We start from the raw sequence: 6,782 nt of genomic DNA, 5'->3' as shown, positions 1-6,782 counted from the left end.
ACAAAAAAAAAAAAAAAAAAAAAAAAAAGGCACATCCTTGCCCACAGCCGCCCCACTTCTAGGGTTTATCCCAAGGAGATGATCACATAGATGGGAGAGGATGAATGCACATGATGCCCATTGCTGTGTAATTTAAAATTCCGTAATTGGGAAAAATATTTGTCTATAGAGGAAAATTAATTATGATAATGTACACTAGGAAATACTATGCAGCCATTAATTTAATGGAGCGACAGATATTTTCGCCATGGAGCAGTATCCCCAGTAGATTTAGTGGGAAGAAAATTGAGTTTTAGTGGGAAGAAAATTGAGATCTGTTTATATAATACCACTGATCTGAACCACCTGTGTGTGTATGTATATATCTAAACAGAGAGCGTGTTTCTGCATATCCATCTGTATAAATGTAGTGTGTATACACGTACATACAGTTGACCACTAGGGTTTGGTCCCAGGCCTCTTTTCTGTTTAGCTTGCTCCCATGGGGATCTCAGCCAGTCTCAGATCATCTGTACACTGACAAACTCCCCAGTTTACATCCGGTTCGGACCTCCTCGAACTTCCGAGCTACACTCAGCCTTCTGCTGACAGTCCTACTTAGGTGTCCAACAGACATCACACACATAAGATGCCCAAAGCCAGGCCCCCTACCACCCCTGACCCCAAATGTGCTTCTTCTGAAGTTTTCCCTGATTCAGGAAAAGGCAGCTCCATTTTTCAAGTTGCTCAGGCCAAACCCGTTGACTCCTTTCTCTCACACCCCACGTCCGACCTGCGCACAATGGCGGCAGCATCTCACTCCTCCACCGCCAGCACCTGGAGTATTGTGGGGCCTCCTACTGCCCTCCCTGCCCCCCTGGCCCCTCTTCAGTTCACTGTCAGCACAGCAGCACAGCTTGACCCAGACTCTGCCGTCCTCTGCTTCCGGCGCCTGAGGCAGCACAGCGTCACCAGGACTCTGCTCTGCGGGGCCTCCTCTCCTGCCAGTTCCCCGTCACCTTCTGCTCAGCTTCTCAGGCCCTGTGGTTCCTCACACACACCAGGGACATTCCTGACTCAGGGCCTTTGGCCTTGCTGTTCCCTCTGCCTGGAACGTTCTTCACCTGGATAACCATGTGGTGGGCTTCCCCCTCCCCTCCTTTGAGTCATTCCTTGAGTGTCACCTTTTCAGTGAGGCCTGCCCTGATCCCTTTTTTGCTGATTGCAACCAACCCCTTCTCCCTCCTCCCCAGAACTCCACGGTACTTATTTTTCTCCACATTCCTTGTCACCGTGGAACACATTCCGTATGTTTCTTACTTACCCTGCTTACTATTCAATATTTATTCTCCCTAATAGAAAAAATGCTCCATGAGGGCAGGACTTTTTCTCTGTTTTGTTTCCTACTGTGTCCCAGCACCTAGAACAGTGCCTGGCACATCTTCCGAGCAATACCACTTCTATGTCTGTGTCTGGCTGCCCTCCACCTGCTAATAGCTGCCTCTCTTTCCTGGGGGACTTTCTCCAATGTCTTGGAAGGCTGTTCAGGCTGGAAGTACTCAGAATTAACACCCACCAGGGGCAGCCTCAGCCAGTGGGACCTGGGGTATAAATACTTCTGCTCCCTCACCCTTCCATTGAGATATCTCTGAGGCTCCTGTTCTACAGCACTTTCCAGTTTCTCTGTGGGATTAAGCTCCATCCACCCACAGCAGCAGCTAACTTGATGATCACCCTTAATTGGCTACCTTACCCTCCTGTCTTACTTTCCCAGTCTCCATTACCTTTTGCTGCACCTTGCAAATGAATTGCTTTTTTTCTGATCCTTGTCTCAGGGTCAGCTTCTGGATGAACACAACACTATGTTCACAAATATATTTGATAAATTCTTATAAATAATTATGCACATCAAACAGAGATTACCAGAAATGCTCACCAGAGTGACACACTTGTTACCCCTGAAAGGTATGTCAGGTGCTTTTTAACCTACATATCTATACTTTGATAGTTTTACAATTAGCAAGTGTCATTATACAGAAATAACAAAGCTGTCTCTCACTTCCCACCCCCCACTCACATAACCTAAATCATGAGTGAACCAAGAATGCGATGAGACTCTTTCTTCCACAGCAACAGAAGAACTATGAGAAGTTGAGGGAAGCTCTTGGAAAACTCTCTGGGGCTACAGTTGGGTCACCGCTCATGTACCGAAGAGCAACCAAGGGGTCCGCCTGAAAAGGAAGGAAGCTGAGCAGACATCCTCCCCCTCTCTCGGTGCGTACATGTTTCAGGAGCTGTGAACACTGTGTATAGTTAACGTAGGCGAGAAGACAAATAGTGTTCTGTCTGGTCGAGGGTTTGTTTGAAGATCCATGATTATCCCCATCTGGTAAGCTACCATTGCTTCTCATCCCTATAAGACACTTCTTTCTAATTATTTCCCCCTCTGATAGTGTGCCAGGACACTGGCTGGGAGAAAGCCGAGCGGAAAGAAGCCTATTCAGTGATGAGGAACCCAAGACTTGGTGCCAAGGATGAAAACCAAGCAAACTTGTAATTTTCCACTGGAGAAAACATCCACACTTTTTTATTAGCTTGGTCTCTTCTCTACAAGTGGCCTGTAGAGCAACTGCCCCCAGAAAAGCACCTCATTGTTTCTTTACTAGATTTACAAGAAGCACACAGGCAAACTCAGGAAGGCCGTGGTGAGGCTTGCTGGAGAAGACAGCAGCAGGCACTGGGAAGAGGAGCAGGACCAACCTGAAGGGAAATCATGTCTGTGGACGAAGAACCTTGCAATAGAGTTTTTGTTTGCATAACAGCCTACTGATTAAGGCTCTAAATGTGATCCCAAACTCCCACATAAGTGCGTTTTTACTTAATCCAGAATTAAAAAACAAACAAACAGCCTATTTTTATTGAACTTTTATTAGGTAAACCCAAACAGATCAGTCCCAGGTTTTACGTGTTCGCAAGAATTCTAAATCAAACCCCAAATTCCTGAAGAGACTCCAGCCTCTCCCTGTATGTCAAATTAAAAAGATAGGTTTGGGCTTCCCTGGTGGCGCAGTGGTTGAGAGTCCGCCTGCCGATGCAGGGGACACGGGTTCGTGCCCCGGTCCGGGAAGATCCCACATGCTGCGGAGCCTGCACGTCCAGAGCCTGTGCTCCGCAGCGGGAGAGGCCACAACAGTGAGAGGCCCGCGTACCGCAAGAAAAAAAAAAAAGATAGGTTTTACTTTGAAACATCAAAAGAGGAATTTTGAAGACTGCATAATAGCCCTAGTTTTTTTTTTTTAGATAGAAAGAGTAAAGTGGTGTCTCATTAATTCAGACTGATGTGGTGAAAGGTTTGTGTAAACTAGTGAAAAACCTGCGTTTGAAATAGTGCCATTTTATGACTTTCGGTCTACCCAGTGTTTCATATTATGTCTCAATTACTATAAGGGAACAGGTTCGCTGCTCCGAGGAAAGCTGCTTTAATGAATAAGAATTATTTAAATTATATATCATTTGTTACTATTCAGTATCATTTAATTTTTATGTATTATATACCATTTAATATTAATAGGTGATTTTAAAGTACTTGAATTTAAGAGATTTGAAAACATACATCCATACAAAAGCTTGTACACAAATGTTCACAGCAGTGTTATTCCTAATAACCAAAAAGTGGAAACTCCCCAAATGTCCAACTACTAATGAATGGATAAAAAGATGTGGTATATTCATACAATGGAACATTATTCAGCCATAAAAAGGAATGAGGTACTGATACGTGTTACAGCATGGATGAACCTTGAAAACAGTACGCTAAGTGAAAGAAGTCAGATACAAGAGGCGACATATTGTGTGATTCCATTTATATGAAATGTGCAGAATGGGCAAATCCATGAAGACAAAGAATAGATCAGTGGGGGCAGGAGGAGAGTTGGTGGCACTGGGTTTCTTTTTGGGGTGACGGAAATTTTCTGGAACTGGGTAGTGATGATGTATGCACGGCCCTGAATATACCCCAAACCACTGAAACGTGGGTTAGGTTGGGATTCCTTACAGTGCGTCCTGTTCCCAGGGCGGGCATCCCAAGGAAGAGCACACCCCAGACGGAAGCTGCATGGCCATTTTGTGCAGAGCCCCAGAAGCCGCACAGTGTCACTTCCATGGCATTCCGATTGTCAGGGCTGTCACAGAGTCACAAGCTCACCCACACTTGGTGTCGTCAACAGTTTGCATCAGTGTGCATCTGATAGGTAAAAACAATTTCTGGGTTTTGTTGACATTTTTACTTCTTTAGGTATGAGTGTCATCAAGCATCAGTTCATCCCAGGCAACCTTTAGACAGATGCATCATGCCCTGGACGTTAGCTGTTGCTTCCAGCAGAGGCTGAGGGAGGCCCGGGTCATATGTTCTAGCAGCGGTGTCAGCTGCAGAAACAGTCCAAGGCAGGACACTGAGGTCCTAGCTAATACACAGCTGGAATAAACATCCTGAAGAACTCAAACCTCAGTGTTCCCAGTTTGCTACTTCAAGTGCTTGGACACGTGCCTGCCCAAATGTTATATAATACACGAAGGCAGCAATCTTTTAAAAACCAATCACCATATTATGAACTGAGACCTCTCATAAACCAGACGCCATTCGGCTCTGGTTCAGTGACTCTGTCCCCAGTCAGATAAATGTGAAAAACTAAGGATGTTTTTAAGAAAGTGCTAATTAAGTGGAGAAGATAGTTTTAGTAATAGAAATGGTCTTAATGATGCTTCCACTTTAATCAACATAGCCTAATTATCATAATAAGGCGATGCTTGCATTTTCATCATTGACTGGGGTTTGGTACAGTTAATTGGGGCATTGGGCAACACCCATTTTGGTAATCTTCTTGGCTAGAAATTGCATCCTCAGGGAGAAGCTTTTTCATTTTTGTTCTGAGGACAAATCAGTGAATGGAGGAAGTAAAGTAGGGGTGAGGACAGAGCATCCTTCCATTGTTTTTAGCTCTACTTTAGAGCAAAGCAACAGCAGTGTCACATAAGCTGTGATACGTGGCACAGTTAACTTGTGATAAGTACTACGTTTTCTCATGTACTGAAATCTGTGAATGATTAGTCTATTCTAATATAAATTTGGTGGCAGAATAATATATTGAGCTGTTAGCATGGGATTTGTTTTTCCTGTCTTTTACTTCTTCCGAGCAAGAGGCCAGCCTTGCCTCCGGGAGGTTTGGTTTGGAGGCCAAATCCGGAAGTTGTTTGTGCAGACAAGCTGGCGTGTATTTTCTGGAAGCCTGGAGCCTGGGAGGGATTGGAGATTAGTGGGCTCTAGGCATTGCAGACCAGAATGTGCTGCCCATGGTGCCTGCAGCAGGTGGCAGGTTGGCAGGACTTCTGTGGAGAGGTTTTGCAGTGTCTCTTGCAGACTTAAAGCCTTGGCTTATGATCCCCAGCTTCAGCCGAGATTCCCAAGCTTGGAACGGAAACTTCTGCAAGCCTCCTTCTCTAAAGGGACACACTGGGGATATCAGCAGAAGACTTGGTCTCAGAAGAGTGGACACATCACCTATTTTCCAGGCACCACGTACCCTCTTATGTGATGGTTTTTCACGCATCTCTAGAGAAGGGGAGAGCCTGCCCCACCCAACTACTACCAAAATTATTTTCTTTCCAGCACAGAGAATGAAGGCGCCAAGCCCCAGCTAACTTGAAATAAAAAAAGGAATATGATGTCTCACCCATCTGAGTTTTGGGAGCAGGATTCATATCACTACGGTTAGAATCAAGTCAAGGTGAATTTTTGAACAAGGTCACATTCCCACCCACTTACATTCCAGAATGGTGTCTTAGTGGTAAAGAAAGGTACAGTGTCATGGTAAGGTTCCAGGGAAATTGCTCATGACCCTCCCACAGAGCACACTACGCACGCAAACCACCAGTCCTGCGTCACTGTGGAAACAATTGGAAATCACCGCCTCAGAGGATGGCGGAGGGCAATGTGATAAGAGTTTGTTATGCTTCCTCAGTGAGGTCCACCTTATCATGAACTGAAAATATCACCGTGTCCTGCAACCATCGTGTATGCTGATCAGCCAGAGGTGACCTGGACCACACAGGCAAGTGAGCAAAGAGGATCTAACTTAGGAGAAGGCTCCAAACCACCTGAACAGTGAGTCTTCTCCCAACATGAGGAAGCATGAAAAGACCTGATTCATCCAGCAGCCAGCCCAGCCCAGCACCTCAGGAAGAGTCAGCAAGCAGCCTGTGTGGTTTCTGTCCAGTCCCAGCTTGTCTTGACCTGGTGGAGGGCAAGAAATAGAAACGCCGCTCCTGAGAATGGCAGCCACCTTGAGAATGCTGGTATCAGCACTCTGTCAGGGGCTGGGCTGTCAGCCCAAGCACACACCCAGTTGGGGCGAGCCTGAGAGTGGGAGTGATCTGCCTTTTCTGTCCATTTCTTGTGGACCCAGGTAACCAGGAAAAATGGGAGGTGGGCGTGTTCTGAACCTATAGCCAGCTGAGTTCTGGGACTTAACTAAACTTAACTAGCTGTTCCCACGTGTTCCCTCAGAGGTTGCCCACATCACAGTTCACCTGGAATTCTGTGATGGACCCAGCAGTAGGCACAGAGTGGTGCTTGATAAATGTTTCAGTGGATGGGCAGTGTACTTATTGAGTGCCAATTATGTGCAAGACATTGTGCCAGGTGTAGAGGGGATGCCAAGACAAAGCTCCAACCCTGTCTCCAGGGAACTTTCAGTCAAGTGGATCATAGGCACATGCCTACATGACTTAAAACCTATGGATGCACA

This window comes from Lipotes vexillifer, unplaced genomic scaffold (assembly GCF_000442215.2).
Source record: "Lipotes vexillifer unplaced genomic scaffold, Lipotes_vexillifer_v1.1 scaffold916, whole genome shotgun sequence".
In the NCBI taxonomy this organism is placed as follows: domain Eukaryota; kingdom Metazoa; phylum Chordata; class Mammalia; order Artiodactyla; family Lipotidae; genus Lipotes; species Lipotes vexillifer.
The sequence above is the reverse complement of the archived record's forward strand: the minus strand, read 5'-3'. Positions refer to the sequence as shown.